Genomic DNA, 18,241 nt, shown 5'->3' with positions numbered 1-18,241 from the left:
TACAACTACACACGTTTGATGTGATTAGCTAACCATTTTTCATGTCTACACAGAGCCTTATCATGTTGTGCTATGGGCCACTCAACTCAAAGGATCGGTGACCTTATATTAAAGGTGCAATACAACTTTGTGGAAGCTTATGAGAGACTTCATCGTGTCACACGCTTCGCCTTTGTATAGTACAAGATCTCATAAGCTCAAAGTACACTGCCCATGGAACTTGCCTCAGTCACACAAACAAGTTCTCATATCAAACGACTTTTGTCCAAGCAATGACTTCAATATCAGCTTGGCAGCTCCTGCATCACACGGTCAGGGTGTTGGGTTGTGACTACTTTAGTACATGTGTGCAGAAGCGTGGTAAGGTAACAAAAGCATATATAATCCAATTTACGTGCATGGTTAGCAGAACGTTGGATTTTGTTTAATTGACGCGCTTGTTTTGATGTAAAACAATTTTAAGCACATATGCATAAACTTTTAAGTTTAGAATTCCAACCTTTAGGTTTCATATGAGCATGAATTCGCTGTTGAGGCTCTCAAGTGTTAGCCTTCTACTAGTATCTACATGAATGAATCTCTGGTTAGTAAAATAGGAAGACGACGAACTGCTAGGGGTATGAGGTGTGGTGTTTAGTTTTTCAATTCCCTTCTATCTCAATTTTTTATTTCACAATGTCAAATTCACACTAGGTCTATAGACCCCTTAAGCTTATATAGAGAACAATTTCATAAGCCAGTAGGATTACAATTTAATCCTCCACCATACATGTGTGTTGCATGCCCTATGAGACATTTCCTTTGGGATTGCCACACACCCCCTTTGTCACTGGGGTTTGGCCCAGTTTGCTCCTATTTTATTTATTTAATTAATCTGGCCTTTTCTTCCGGTATGAGCTTCCTTATTTTATTTTAGTTCACATAACCAACAATTAATAGAAGGTCCAAACTAATTAATTAGAAGTAAAAACATTTAATATGAACAATCTATATTAAATTCAACCTTCACCAATTTTATTCCAATATACCATGTTATTGTGTGTGACCTTTTCTGTTCCAACTAAAGCTGGCAGTGGATAATATGATTAATCAAATTAACCTAATTTTACATAATTAGAACCTATTATAATTCTTAAAAGCCATAAACAGAATAGTAACATGTAGTAATGGCTTTCGGCTACTTAGATTAGTCAGAATATGTGTGAATTAATACAACACATATGTAGAACCTTAGTTATGGTTACAATGCAATTTGATTCCTCTGTCCACTATATTCCAATCATATATTTTAGAGCATGAAACATTTGTTAAACTCTAAGAATGAATATGATCACCCTAATGTATCTCATGTACGTTGCTTTGGCCAAAGACTTCTAGAGAGAGATCATCAACGGGCTACTAGAATAACAACCTTCATAATTACCTAGAAGGTGACAAATTCCTTGTTGGGCATTCACATATCTCTATATTGATGTACATGGTCCTGAACCTCACACTATAGGGCTCTGCAATCGTTTGAGAGCTTTGGGGTGAAACCAAAGATCACATTCATTAACGTGAGATAACTAGTGATGCCTTAGGTCTAAGAAATAGTTGCATCCACAACGTAAGTGTAGTATGATTGATAAGTAGGTTTATCCATACACTTCTATGGTTGGTCAATGATCACTGAACTTGATCTTATATGGACCAAAAAATGGAGCTGACAAATGTAGTACTTTTATGGAGCGGAAAAAAAAAATCAGAAAATCATGGAGTTGACACGTAGACTTTTGTCCACAACTGATGAGAATGCCCTCACTAAATTGGTGAGACCCACATCCATTATACGCGCAGTTCAACCACCTAGAAGACCTCAGTCTCTGACTACAACTTATCGAAGCTCCTCTGCTCCTGGCAAAAATATAAGACAAGGGAATTAAATGTAGAATTAATAACTAATTCTTACCTATATTACTTTAATCATGGAAGCACAACCATATCTAACCGAAATTTCTCCAAAGATAATTCCTAGATATTATTTATTAGTTTAATAATATTCCTAAGGATTACCCTTAAGCATCTATAAAATACTCCAACATCTTAAAGACAATTTACTACTGCATCTAGCGGATGACGCACTTTGACCAATCGGATCTTGACATATGGCAGCAATACCTACATATGTGGTCCACCCTAGCTCCTATAGATATGCCTCATTCTACACTCTCAAGTAAGTTGCAATTAACTCTCTATAGCTCAACCTTAAATCTCACTCTCTTTTTTTTAGAAACTAACTTAGGATTTGAGGTTCATTGGCTAAACCCCCTCCTCCTTCTCAAGGCACGTAGCTTTTAGTCTTGACCAAATGTATTTAATTTGTTTATGTTGGAAAAATCAGGGTCTAATTGCTATACTAAATCACATTAAAATTTAAGAAATAATTCATGCAATTATGTATCAAAATTAATGCATGCACATGAGTAACCAATGTTAAATGAACATGATATAATGGATTAGAAAAACCTAGAAAATACGGTCGAGGCAAGTGTTTGATACTTTGTCCTTAAGACAAGTTTACGCCCCACTACAGTGCTCATGGTTGATCAGCACATGTCTCCCAAGATACAACGACTCCGTCCTTGTAATAGTAGCAATCCAAATCACAAGGCTCCATGAGCCACGATTGTGTTGAAAACTCTCTCATATGGATTCAATGAGACTCTCTAATATTTAGTACACTTTATGTATGATTATGTAAAACAATGAAAAATTATTATGTAATTATAGGGGGCTTCTCTATTTATAGAATGTGAGATACCTCTTTGGAAAACATGTGACTATTCATGAAAAGTCAAAAGTTGCAACTCTTCATTTGAGTAAACACATCTTTCTACCAAAAGGCTCCACTTCTAATTTCCATTCAATTAATAAATTTAATATAATAATAATATTATTAAATTTTCTAACAATCTCCCACATGAATGGAAATTGACTCAATACCATGCAAATGACAATGTAGACACTAGAGAGAGAATTCAGCAAGAAAAGTACTGCATTGGGATAGGTAGCTTTTGGCTTTGAACCTTCTGTAGTGAATTACTATCAGATTTACTTGGCTAATCAATGAACATGATGTCTTGAACTGCTCAGCCGTTTGTGTAAACCAAGACAATAGTAATCACATAATACCCTTCCAGACACCCTGTGGTTGCTCAGTTGTGTTCATTTTGGCCTTGAACAATTCTTGGTTTCTCATGAGTGCTTTTAGAGAACTAAGCCCTTCAAAAAAATGCTGACAATGGGAACTGGAAAGAAGGAGAGAGGGACGTCCCTGCTGCGAGTTGCCCGTTCAGAGTCTTGAGACTCTAACAAATGCATGGGAGGTCCAGCCTATTACCTACCTAAGATATATGGCCTATAAGTTTCCATCCCTATTTTTTCTACTCCATTAATTCAAACATTATTCCTTTTCAAATTTTAATAAAGGTCCTTATATTTTAATAAACGTCAATAATTATTTAATAATAAAATATTTACATGTGAAGATAATAGATAATAAAATTTATTTCTTTTTAATTAAATTATATTTCTAAATATATTCATTTAGTGTTAGAAACATTACTTTTGGTATATTTATATTTATGGCTAAACTTTGTATCATAAATTTCTATTTTTAGTTTGTACCCATTTTTAATTTACAACTTTTTTTTTAATTGTTTCAATTTTCTTTTTAGTTTTAATTTGTACTCATATATTATTTTCTTTTTGTGCCCATATTTTTAAACTTTTATTTGCACTCATCATTTTTTTAACCTTTTATTTGTACCCTGTAATTTATTTATAATGTACCCATATTTATTTAAAAATGTACCACTTTGTTACATGAAAAATGTACCAATTTTTTTTGTTTTGATTGACACACCCCGACCTGGAATGTCCACTTCGACTCCAAATCGAGTTGTGCTGGCCGACACTAGGAGAGTGATGAAGCCATAAAGTGTAGTGATGTGGAAATTGTTTTAAACCTAAAGGTGCCTAAATGGAAGAATGAGCTAGTGAGTGGGAATGAACTCATTTCACAAGTGATATCAGAGTATAAGTAAAGTACAGTAGGATAAAATGAGAATTATACCATTGAAGGTAATCTCCAATACCAAGATTTGCCAAGAATCCTCGCCGATATGAAAGCTCAGCTACTAAAACCTAGAGGGGCGAAAAACAAGGGTGAGTGGGCCTAAACATAAAGTTTTGTAAAAACCTTTTCGAAAACATTGTAACCCCTTGCCGTAAAACAAGTATAATTTCCAAAATATACATACTAAGTATAAAATAACAATACTTACCAGAACCAACTTTATCTCAAGAATACAATACTTCACAATCTTTCATAAAATAAATACATGACGTCCCTAATCACCAATTCTTGCATACTAGACATATCATATCAAGTGCTTATCAACACATGCTGACACACAAGTTCATGCAGAGATATTCTGACATGAACAAGATTAGGTGTAACAATGATATACGCTCTAGTACTACAATCACGTGAAGGCTGGCGCTATGTGCAGCACATACGAGTCCTAATTGCCTATAGCAATCTAGGGCAGGACTGGCACCTACAATGGATCCAAAGTGAGCATACGGTGCAATATGCACATACACGTGAAAGATTGGCCCTAGCCCGGGTGAATACTAACACCGGTGCATCAAACGATAAGCAGCTAACACAAATATAATCATGCCACAGTGGTTCGATAATTCTAGTTGACATAACATTATTCATAGCCGTAAGTTTAGCTAAGGCATCCTGTAGGATTTATAATGATTTCCTAATTCTCCTCATTACGTCATTTTCTATAAATGTTAATTTAATTACGGCAGTCATATAGAAAATTCATTATTAGATGTATATACAAAAACTAAATAAATATATGTATATATCAAAGAAAAGACCTACTCCCAGATCATGTCATCAAGTCGAACCCACCTCATAGCATCGAGAGTGCTTGCGAAGTGTTTCGCCTAGAAACGAAACCATTTAGGTAAATATAACATACTAATGTAATTACGCGTTTTCGTACAAAGTACCGCTAATAAAGGAACTATTTTAAAATGGTCGAATTTCAGAAAACAGGTGGCATATTTGAAATTAGGGTGTTGAAATAGGCTAAGGAGGGTCCTCGGAAAATTTTGTAAAAAGTCAATGAAAAAGTCAACGGTCAACCTTAAAAAGTAAACCGAGACGCCCCGATGGTCAACTATATTAAAACTTTGAAATTTCACTAAGCGGATATAAAAAACGGACTCGGGACGTCGAAATAAGCCTAGGAGGATTTCCAAATTTTTTTTGAAAAGTCAATGCAAGGAATGTTCCAGGGAATATTCTAGGAATATTTTAGGATCCATTTTGAAAATGGGTTGGGTTGGGTAATGGCCCAAAGGTTTGGGCCGGTTGGCCAAAGGTTATGGACCAAAGATTATGGGCCGTGTTTTGGGCCAAGTTTGGGCTTCGGCCAATTTTTTTTTTTTTCTTTTTCTTCTTCTTCTCCGGCCGGTTGCCACTGCAACCATCGGATTCTACCCAGTTCCGAACACACCAAAAACTTAGTGCTATGTTGGTTTCTTTTCTCTCTTAACTGATGATTTATGGACCAATATGTGTCAAGTTGTGTTGCCTTACTTTATGCCAAAATTGCATTCAATCTACAATAGAGAAAGGGAAGCCAGACTTATGGGGACAGGGTGATGAAAGATTTGATGATGTTGACATAATTGATAGAGGAGAAGATGGTGTTGTTTCACAAGGATCTTCAATTATGGCCATACGAGTTATGCACATTTCTATGGTTTAAAGACAAATTAAAAGTCACTAAGTTCATAAATCTAGGACTGGAACAGATAACCATAAAAAATAATAGATGATAAGAAACACTTGCTGTAAAAAAGTAATATTGTTGGTTAGCTTGTGAATTTCCTGAAATATTCCAAATTCATGAGAGCTATATAAAATTTGGAGCGCTTGCACATTGTAAAAACCAAATTGCCCAAAGAAATAAGCACAGAAAAGGCAAAGTAGCAGCACAACTAATATGGAAATATGTAAGCTTGGGTTTGCCTTTCAATTAAGAAACTTAAATCCAAGTTGAATGAAACACAAAACGACAGATGCCACCAAGTTTAGTTTACCTGGCAATTATGTGCCACCAAGTTTACTTTCATCAACTTTAAGAGGAACTACCGCTAACATTCAAAAATTAATAAAGGAATCCTCATGTATAAGGGAATGGAAAATACATTAGATATAAACGTTTCCTTTTTAAAACCCATTACCAAAATCCTTCACAGTTCACACCACTACTTTCCCAGCAGTTGTTTCGTAATATCCATCAATTCTGCCAGAGATTTATCTGTTAGAATATGAGTATGAAACTGAATATTATAGCCGGTTGTAGTGTTTCAATTGACATAGAAAAGTCTTGCTAGAAAGCTTAAAACTATCCTAATTCTTGTAAGATTGTAATTCATATATGATTTGGATTCATAGTTGGTATCCTATGGTGTTTCTAATAGGAGAATTATAATTAGGATTAATCAATAATAAATAGTGGCCACTGCTGTGACATCCCACATCACCCAGGGGAGTGATCCTTATATGTATATTCCCATATCTACCTAGCACGAGGCCTTTTTGGGAACTCACGAGCAACTTCCCAGTGGGTCACCCATCATGGGATTGCTCTAGCCCCCTTCTCGCTTAACTTCGGAGTTCCCACGGAACCCGAAGCCAGTGAGCTCCCAAAAAGCCTCGTGCTAGGTAGATATGGGAATATACATATAAGGATCACTCCCTTGGGTGATGTGGGATGTCACAATCCACCCCCCTTAGGGGCCCGACATCCTCGTCGGCACACCACGACCAGGGTTAGGCTCTGATACCAATTGTCACATCCCGGGCCCGCTCCACCACCGTAGCACGATATTGTCCGCTTTGGGCTTACCATTCCCTCACGGTTTTGTTTTTGGGAACTCACGAGCAACTTCCCAGTGGGTCACCCATCATGGGATTGCTCTAGCCCCCTTCTCGCTTAACTTCGGAGTTCCTATAGAACCCGAAGCCAGTGAGCTCCCAAAAGGCCTCGTGCTAGGTAGAGATGAGAATATACATTTAAGGATCACTCCCCTGGGCGATGTGGGATGTCACAACTGCTCTCACAAAATATGCGCTAAATATTGAACTAAGACCTATTGTTAGTTTGAGTACTTTTGGTTTTGCAAGAGAGGAGAAGGTGCACTGTTTAGAAGTCTGATTTGGCTTCTTCTTTTTCTACTGCTTTCACGGGTTAGTTTGTTATTGTGTTTATTGTATTGTGATTTTAATGCTTGTATAAATTTGTGATTCATGAGCTTAATCTTTTAACTTATGTTTTCAATATGTTTAGTCTTACATGTGGTATGAGAGCCTAAGATTTTTGCTCTTGAATTCAAATTGAAAGTATTAAATTAAAAAAGCAAAATACGTGACGGTAAATTAGCAGGATTCAGGCTTAGTTTGTGAGAAATTTTGGACTTTGAATTGAGTTTCTTGTAATGAATATCATGTTTGCCGCATGTAGTCCTGTAACCTTTGCATGTTGCTGCCAAACAAATGAAAGGATAATGAATCAATTCAATTTGACAGACTTTGATTATAAATATGGTGTGCGGCATTATACACAAGTTTCGTAAGTATAAATGGTTGTGCGCATTATTTCATATCGGGATCTTGGTATATATAATTTATGGAACAACACACTTCTTATTGTCAATTATTGATTTTCAGTTGGATTGAATTATGTCAAGTTTGGGTTGGAATTAATAGAATTGATTGCATATCATGTATTATTTATACGGTGCAAATTCGTGATATTAATTTTCGTCAAATATGAAAGCTTGTGGGTGCTATGGAGCAACACATATAGATGAATATATAAGGTAGATGTTTTATTGACCGCCTACAATGTGTCTTGCGACAATAAACTTTTAGTCATTTACAAAATGTATATTCTATTATGGATCAGAAAGCAAATAATTATTTTGTCATCTTACTGGAAAATCATAAGATTAATGATATGTAGCTGTCATTATTTTCTCCAATGACTTGCTTACGAATATGTATATAATTGATGACGGTGTTGAAAATGAATAAAGGTATGAAGATTTTTAATTTGGATTATTGTCAACTTATGTTATCATGTATAAATCTGAGGATTAATAGACTTGTTATTGTCTATGGTCTGTTTATTCTATTGTGAAAATCATGGAGTTTTGAGATCTTGGCTCATGGATTGGGTTATGTGGACTTTTCCCAAATTTTCTTTTGCACGAATTCTTTTTTGTCAAATTGTTTTTTTCATAGATCCATGTGTTTGTTCCACTTTGGGTATATATGTGATTTCAATTATGTGCTTGCTTCCGCTATTTTATTTCAATTGGAATCGCAAATTGAGAGGTATATTGTGTTTTGATCAAATGATAAGTGTTGTCTTAGAAATGCATATATAAAGTGGATGCCAATTACTTGGTGATTTATATACATGAATGAAATGTGTAAGGATATGAACTAAAAAAAAAAAAATCTCATGACATCTCCATGTTTAATTCGCCATACAATTTTAGCATTTGATTAATCACAAGATCAATAAAAGTTATGCGTTGCTTAATTTTCTTGTAATAAAGCAAAGATAAATACGTGAGCATCTATAGATTTTTCGAATGTAAATTACTGTGAATACATTAATTGGTTTTTGGGTTTTATGGTAACATTAGTTTGGGATGGAATTTGAGGCTTACGGTATTATTGCAGTTTTAAGCATGTGACAAATTCCTTAATTGATTCGTGCATAGACGTTGTAATTATGGGCATGTGATTGTATCTATATAAAATAGAACTTGCTTAAGTTTCTTTGCATATTGATGCATGCATGCAAGAAAATATATGAACACATGAATGAACATATATATTTACATATGTTTTGGCTAGAATCATTATTGTGCATACATGGTGGATCTGTATACATTGGTGTAATTTGGGTTTTATTTTGTAATGATCTTATTTTTCATTAGTGGACCCAAATTAGATTTTGTGACTATACATATTGATCGCATTCTTAAAGATTTACTTGTATGATTAACGGGTCAAGCTATAAAATTTTCAGAATTAACTTGTCATTCATATATGGGGATGAGAAACAAATTAGCTTATGTGAGCTGTTGTCTTATATGTTGTGCAAAAGCCACAATTCGAATGACTTATATTTGTGATTTCATTTATGTTGCATGCTTCCGTTATAATGTTTTAATTGAAATCTCAAATAGGGAGGAAAATGAATTTTGAGTTCTCCAAAAGAAATAGTGGTCTTGATTATCTCGTTTTAATCAAGACATATTGTTGTGATATATATCCAGACGTTATCAAAATTTGGTTGATCTTGCTCGATGGATATTGAACTAGATATTGAACTAGTTAGGATCCAATTCAATGCAAAAATATTGTGCTTGCTATTTTGATTTTGATCATTGTTGAAACTAGTGATTTTGGGTTTATGTGAGATAAGTTTTTCCGAATGGATTGTGACTATCTTTTGATACATAGACTGTTTGCATAATGGTTTAGGTGTGTATTGACTAAACTGAGATTATGCAATTGGCGAGGAATCGAGAATCAATTGGTTCATATCTCCGGTTTCTTTATTGGTTGTGCAGTACATTTTGCTTATGCTTAAGTGGAAAAATCATATGTTCGAATGTAAGCATAAGGCTAAGAGTATTTAGGCCAGCAATTATAATTCATTTGGATGCTTGAAAACCAATTTATGGTTTTATTGAAGCAATTGGTTGAATTGTTTATCTTACTTACTTAGTTTAAGTAATGAGAAGTTTAGTGCTATTTGTTGGAACTAAACTTGACTTGATAAAGTGGGAGCAAACTAATTTATGTGTTTGTTCTGGTCAAGTAAAAACAAATTGTTATAAATACAAATTGGATGCATGTGATCATGGAATCTGTTTGCATATTGGTTGCAGCAATGTTTCTTTGATTCTACATTTGGAAATGTATAGATATAATGTATGTGTTGTGAATTTCTTATGCGATGAGACTAATTGATCACATTGATCACTTCTATTAAAAGTTTGCGAAGCTGAAAATTTAGTTTAGTTCATGCTCAAGTGGGAGAATATAAGATATAAAGATATGAGCATGATAGTTAGTTGGTATTGATTTTTGACAGCTTGTATGATTCAAACTAGAATAGGTCATATGATAAGAATATTATAAGAATGCTAAGGAACAAGATTGAAACTACATGAATTTGGTTTCCTATGTGGATTCTGATAAGTCATTCAGTGTATTGCAATGATTGTTAGTTAATACAGTTGATATTAACTTGTACATAACTTGGTTGTGTTAAGTATGGCCTAGATGAGTGGGAGCAAATTGTTTTGGTTTTGCTACACAACGTTCACATAATTACAAATTTTAAATTAAGTGTGTTGTGATTTTTGGGTTAATTCTGTGATGTAACAGAAAAAGATTCTTAAGTTCCATACTTTAAAATACATTGGTAAGTTGTATCTGAGGTTAAGCTTTTGCTATCCAAAAGATTTGGCAATCACTTCTATGAATATGAAAGACTGTGTGATTAATATGTTTCATACTCAAGTGGGAGAATGTTAGAATATGAGTATGAAATTGAATATTATAGCCGGTTGTAGTGTTTCAATTGACATAGAAAAGTCTTGCTAGAAAGCTTAAAACTATCCTAATTCTTGTAAGATTGCAATTCAGATATGATTTGGATTCATAGTTGGTATCCTATGGTGTTTCTAATAGGAGAATTATAATTAGGATTAATCAATAATAAATAGTGGCCACTGCTCTCACAAAATATGCGCTAAATATTGAACTAAGACCTATTATTAGTTTGAGTACTTTTGGTTTTGCAAGAGAGGAGAAGGTGCACTGTTTAGAAGTCTGATTTGGCTTCTTCTTCTTCTACTGCTTTCACGGGTTAGTTTGTTATTGTGTTTATTGTATTGTGATTTTAATGCTTGTATAAATTTGTGGTTCATGAGCTTAATCTTTTAACTTATGTTTTCAATAAGTTTAGTCTTACATGTGGTATGAGAGCCTAAGATTTTTGCTCTTGAATTCAAATTGAAAGTATTAAATTAAAAAAGCAAAATACGTGACGGTAAATTAGCAGGGTTCAGGCTTAGTTTGTGAGAAATTTTGGACTTTGAATTGAGTTTCTTGTAATGAATATCATGTTTGCCGCATATAGTCTTGTAACTTTTGCATGTTGCTGCCAAACAAATGAAAGGATAATGAATCAATTCAATTTGATAGACTTTGATTATAAATATGGTGTGCGGCATTATACACAAGTTTCGTAAGTATAAATGGTTGTGCGTATTATTTCATATCGGGATCTTGGTATATATAATTTATGGAACAACACATTTCTTATTGTCAATTATTGATTTTCAATTGGATTGATTTATGTCAAGTTTGGGTTGGAATTAATAGAATTGATTGCATATCATGTATTATTTATACGGTGCAAATTCGTGATATTAATTTTCGTCAAATATGAAAGCTTGTGGGTTCTATGGAGCAACACATATAGATGAATATATAAGGTAGATGTTTTATTGACCGCCTACAATGTGTCTTGCGACAATAAACTTTTAGCCATTTACAAAATGTATATTCTATTATGAATCAGAAAGCAAATAATTATTTTGTCATCTTACTGGAAAATCATAAGATTAATGATATGTAGCTGTCATTATTTTCTCCAATGACTTGCTTACGAATATGTATATAATTGATGACGGTGTTGAAAATGAATAAAGGTATGAAGATTTTTAATTTGGATTATTGTCAACTTATGTTATCATGTATAAATCTTAGGATTAATAGACTTGTTATTGTCTATGGTCTGTTTATTCTATTGTGAAAATCATGGAGTTTTGAGATCTTGGCTCATGGATTGGGTTATGTGGACTTTTCCCAAATTTTCTTTTGCACGAATTCTTTTTTGTCAAATTGTTTTTTTCATAGATCCATGTGTTTGTTCCTCTTTGGGTATATATGTGATTTCAATTATGTGCTTGCTTCCGCTATTTTATTTCAATTGGAATCGCAAATTGAGAGGTATATTGTGTTTTGATCAAATGATAAGTGTTGTCTTAGAAATGCATATATAAAGTGGATGCCAATTACTTGGTGATTTATATACGTGAATGAAATGTGTAAGGATATGAATTAAAAAAAAAAAAAAAAAATCTCATGATATCTCCATGTTTAATTCGCCATACAATTTTAGCATTTGATTAATCACAAGATCAATAAAAGTTATGCTTAATTTTCTTGTAATAAAGCAAAGATAAATACGTGAGCATCTATAGATTTTTCGAATGTAAATTACTGTGAATACATTAATTGGTTTTTGGGTTTTATGGTAACATTAATTTGGGATGGAATTTGAGGCTTACGGTATTATTGCAGTTTTAAGCATGTGACAAATTCCTTAATTGATTCGTGCATAGACGTTGTAATTATGGGCATGTGATTGTATCTATATAAAATAGAACTTGCTTAAGTTTCTCTGCATATTGATGCATGCGTGCAAGAAAATATATGAACACATGAATGAACATATATATTTACATATGTTTTGGCTAGAATCATTATTGTGCATACATGGTGGATCTGTATACATTGGTGTAATTTGGGTTTTATTTTGTAATGATCTTATTTTTCATTAGTGGACCCATATTAGATTTTGTGGCTATACATATTGATCGCATTCTTAAAGATTTACTTGTATGATTAACGGGTCAAGCTATAAAATTTTCAGAATTAACTTGTCATTCATATATGGGGATGAGAAACAAATTAGCTTATGTGAGCTGTTGTCTTATATGTTGTGCAAAAGCCACAATTCGAATGACTTATATTTGTGATTTCATTTATGTTGCATGCTTCCGTTATAATGTTTTAATTGAAATCTCAAATAGGGAGGAAAATGAATTTTGAGTTCTCCAAAAGAAATAATGGTTTTGATTGTCTCGCTTTAATCAAGACATATTGTTGTGATATATATCCAGACATTATCAAAATTTGGTTGATCTTGCTCGATGGATATTGAACTAGATATTGAACTAGTTAGGATCCAATTCAATGCAAAAATATTGTGCTTGCTATTTTGATTTTGATCATTGTTGAAACTAGTGATTTTGGGTTTATGTGAGATAAGTTTTTCCGAATGGATTGTGACTATCTTTTGATACATAGACTGTTTGCATAATGGTTTAGGTGTGTATTGACTAAATTGAGATTATGCAATTGGTGAGGAATTGAGAACCAATTGGTTCATATCTCCGGTTTCTTTATTGATTGTGCAGTACATTTTGCTTATGCTTAAGTAGGAAAATCATATGTTCGAATGTAAGCATAAGGCTAAGAGTATTTAGGCCAGCCATTATAATTCATTTGGATGCTTGAAAACCAATTTATGGTTTTATTGAAGCAATTGGTTGAATTATTTATCTTACTTAATTAGTTTAAGTAATGAGAAGTTTAGTGCTATTTGTTGGAACTAAACTTGACTTGATAAAGTGGGAGCAAACTAAGTTATGTGTTTGTTCTGGTCAAGTAAAAACAAATTGTTATAAATACAAATTGGATGCATGTGATCATGGAATCTGTTTGCATATTGGTTGCAGCAATGTTTTTTGATTCTACATTTTGAAATGTATAGATATAATGTATGTGATGTGAATTTCTTATGCGATGAGACTAATTGATCACATTGATCACTTCTATTAAAAGTTTGCGAAGCTGAAAATTTAGTTTAGTTCATGCTCAAGTGGGAGAATATAAGATATAAAGATATGAGCATGATAGTTAGTTGGTATTGATTTTTGACAGCTTGTATGATTCAAACTAGAATAGGTCATATGATAAGAATATTATAAGAATGCTAAGGTACAAGATTGAAACTACATGAATTTGGTTTCCTATGTGGATTCTGATAAGTCATTCAGTGTATTGCAATGATTGTTAGTTAATATAGTTGATATTAACTTGTACTTAACTTGGTTGTGTTAAGTATGGCCTAGATGAGTGGGAGCAAATTGTTTTGGTTTTGCTACACAACGTTCACATAATTACAAATTGTAAATTAAGTATGTTGTGATTTTTGGGTTAATTCTGTGATGTAACAGAAAAAGATTCTTAAGTTCCATACTTTAAAATACATTGGTAAGTTGTATCTGAGGTTAAGCTTTTGCTATCCAAAAGATTTGGCAATCACTTCTATGAATATGAAAGACTGTGTGATTAATATGTTTCATACTCAAGTGGGAGAATGTTAGAATATGAGTATGAAACTGAATATTATAGCCGGTTGTAGTGTTTCAATTGACATAGAAAAGTCTTGCTAGAAAGCTTAAAACTATCCTAATTCTTGTAAGATTGTAATTCAGATATGATTTGCATTCATAGTTGGTATCCTATGGTGTTTCTAATAGGAGAATTATTAGGATTAATCAATAATAAATAGTGGCCACTGCTCTCACAAAATACACGCTTAATATTGAACTAAGACCTATTGTTAGTTTGAGTGCTTTTGGTTTTACAAGAGAGGAGAAGGTGCACTGTTTAGAAGTCTGATTTGGCTTCTTCTTCTACTGCTTTCACGGGTTAGTTTGTTATTATGTTCATTGTATTGTGATTTTAATGCTTGTATAAATTTGTGGTTCATGAGTTTAATCTTTTAACTTATGTTTGCGATAAGTTTAGTCTTACATTATCACCATTTCGTATGAACTCCAAAATCTACAACACACAATCAGAGTAGATAAAAATGTGTTATTTACAAAACCCTTTTCCAAAATCTGCTCAAAGTTTGTAAATTTAAACAAACGATCAAGTTTTGGCGCAAAAGCACTCATGTACAACATTTTTTCGTCTTCCAAAAAGTATGATCTCCTGCCATTTTTCTATTGATAATTAAGCATGGCATAGGTTTTGATTGAATTGGCAATGGTAAAAATGAAAAATGAAGACGTCAATACCTGCTCGAATCATTGGCGAGAGTGATCCGATTTCAGAACGGAATTTTTCAGAGCTACCACTTTGTAGTCCCAATCCTTTTCACAAATCTGCGAGGAACAAAGAAAATGAAAAGAGTGAAAACTAGACTTGGGGATTTTACCTAGCTCTATCATCAGCCATTGCGTAAGATAGTCACCATTCCCAAATTAACGACAGAAAAAAAAAAAAAAAACCTAAAAAAACACCTTGGTTTTTTAAATTGGGAAGTTGGGTACCAGGAGAAGATGATACCATCCAATATCTTAAATCACATAAAATAGGGGATTTTCTAGCCGAACTTGCAAATTGTAGTATTTTGTCGATCCTAATTCATCGTTTCCCTAGAAGCACCAAATTAAAAGGTGGATGAAGAAGAAGGCCAAAAAAAAAAAAAAAAAACGATTTGATAGAGGGGTCTGTGCAGTTGAGTTCGTTTCTCCCTTTTGTATGAAGAATGGAACTGAGTAACCAGTTGAAGCCTTCTGAACATGTGGTAGTAGGCTCCAGTTTCCATCGTCCAACGCTACAACCACTAGTGTTGGATAGGTAGTTTCCATCGTGCAAACTCTGGAACTGCTAGAGTTCGCTGGGTTTAAGGGAGTTTCAACGTCCGTAGCCAAATATTTCAAATTGTGAATTACGATTTTAGCCCTATTATATTTGCATATTGCGCTTATAACCGTATTCTGTTAGGATAATTTTGTTTTTGTTTTTATTTTGTATTTTTGAAGTGAGGGCAATATTGGGTTTATCAAATGCTTCATCAAAATGGGACTCTCACTTTATATATAAGAAATTTTTTTATTTTTTATTTTATTTTTGGTTGAGACCCATAAGCAAATTTCAATAATTAAATTGGTAGTGTAAATAAATGCAAAATAACGGTTGAGCCTTTATTAATATTATTACATCTCTTTTATTATTATATCATTTACATGGGACTTTTTAGTCAAAATGGTCCTTGAGATTTGCATAATGTGACATCCCACATCGCCCAGGGGAGTGATCCTTAAATGTATATTCCCATCCCTACTTAGCGCGAGGCCTTTTGGGAGCTCACTGGCTTCGGGTTCCGTAGGAACTCCGAAGTTAAGCGAGAAGGGGGCTAGAGCAATCCCATGATGGGTGACCCATTGGGAAGTTGCTCGTGAGTTCCCAAAAACAAAACCGTGAGGGAATGGTAAGCCCAAAGCGGACAATATCGTGCTACGGTAGTGGAGCGGGCCCGGGAAGTGGTCCGCCCTGGGCCGGGATGTGACAATTGGTATCAGAGCCAATCCCTGGCCGAAAGTGTGCCGACGAGGACGTCGGGCCCCTAAGGGGGGTGGATTGTGACATCCGACATCGCCCAGGGGAGTGATCCTTAAATGTATATTCCCATCCCTACTTAGCGCGAGGCCTTTTGGGAGCTCACTGGCTTCGGGTTCCGTAGGAACTCCGAAGTTAAGCGAGAAGGGGGCTAGAGCAATCCCATGATGGGTGACCCATTGGGAAGTTGCTCGTGAGTTCCCAAAAACAAAACCGTGAGGGAATGGTAAGCCCAAAGCGGACAATATCGTGCTACGGTAGTGGAGTGGGCCCGGGAAGTGGTCCGCCCCGGGCCAGGATGTGACAATTATGCATATTGGGTGATGTGGACGCACAGGTAAGTGCCAGGTAAATGGTATTCATCTTTACTTTCAGCAGTAGTGTAGTTTGAGAGACTTAGAGAGCTCATAACCTGCACCCCCGGTGTTAGTGCTCCCGCCCAGAGTAGGGCACAGTCCTTCACGTGATGTTCACCTCTCGCACCACACGCTCAGCTTGGATCCAAGTTAGGTGCATAGGCCTGTCGTACAGACCACATTAGGTGGTTCCAACTCGTAGGTGACTCGCGATTATTCGCACAGCCTTCACGTGATCGTAGCACTAGAGCGTATATATATGTTACACCCAGGCCTGTCGTACAGACCACCTAGAGTGGTTCCGACTCGTGGGCAGGTTCAGTTATAGAGTTGAGATTTGAGCTCTAGATGCAGCCGTACAGGTCACGTTAGGTGACTCCGGCTGCCAGATGTTATGATGTTGATATGATTTATACCTGGGCACTTACATTCATTATGAGGTTTCGACATGGCATATCTTGAGCATGATTGGCATACCCTTGTGCATGATTGGCATGTTTATACATACGTTTATATGTTTATTTTCTGGGAAGTATACAGGTTTTACGGCGAGGGGTTATAATGTATTTTGCTAAATGGTTTTCAAAGAGCTTTGTTTTTGCCCACTCACGCTTTTGTTTTGCGCCCCTCCAGGTTCTAGTTGCTTAGCCGTTGCGGTGGTTTCCCCTGAGGGCTTTCCGGCGGTTCTGACAGACATTCCCCATTGTAGGGTCGCCTTCGGGCGTACTACTGTTGTCTTTTTCGTTTGGGCTGCTATAGACCTGCTCTGAAATTGTATCTCATTTACTAGCACTTATTTTAGTACCTTGTATGCTAGTTTTTAATTACTCATACTTTTATATTACTACTTTATTAGCTTCCGCACGTGCACATGGCTACGTCACCTTTGTGTGACGGCCAGCACGCTCCGATCTCGGTCGGGGTGTGTCAGCTTGGTATCAGAGCCAATCCCTGGCCGAAAGTGTGCCGACGAGGACGTCGGGCCCCTAAGGGGGGGTGGATTGTGACATCCCACATCGCCCAGGGGAGTGATCCTTAAATGTATATTCCCATCCCTACTTAGCGCGAGGCCTTTTGGGAGCTCACTGGCTTCGGGTTCCGTAGGAACTCCGAAGTTAAGCGAGAAGGGCGCTAGAGCAATCCCATGATGGGTGACCCATTGGGAAGTTGCTCGTGAGTTCCCAAAAACAAAACCGTGAGGGAATGGTAAGCCCAAAGCGGACAATATCGTGCTACGGTAGTGGAGCGGGCCCGGGAAGTGGTCCGCCCCGGGCCGGGATGTGACATTTGGTATCAGAGCCAGACTCACGGTCGTGGTGTGCCGACGAGGACGTCGGACTCCCTAAGGGGGGTGGATTGTTGTATCCCATATCGCCCGTGAGGGCGTGGTCTTTGGGCCTTATATATCCATGCCCAGAGCTTTAACTTCAGAGAGGCCTTTTGTGGACTA

This window comes from Pyrus communis, chromosome 8 (genome assembly GCF_963583255.1).
Source record: "Pyrus communis chromosome 8, drPyrComm1.1, whole genome shotgun sequence".
Lineage (NCBI taxonomy): Eukaryota > Viridiplantae > Streptophyta > Magnoliopsida > Rosales > Rosaceae > Pyrus > Pyrus communis.
Note: the sequence above shows the minus strand (reverse complement) of the source record.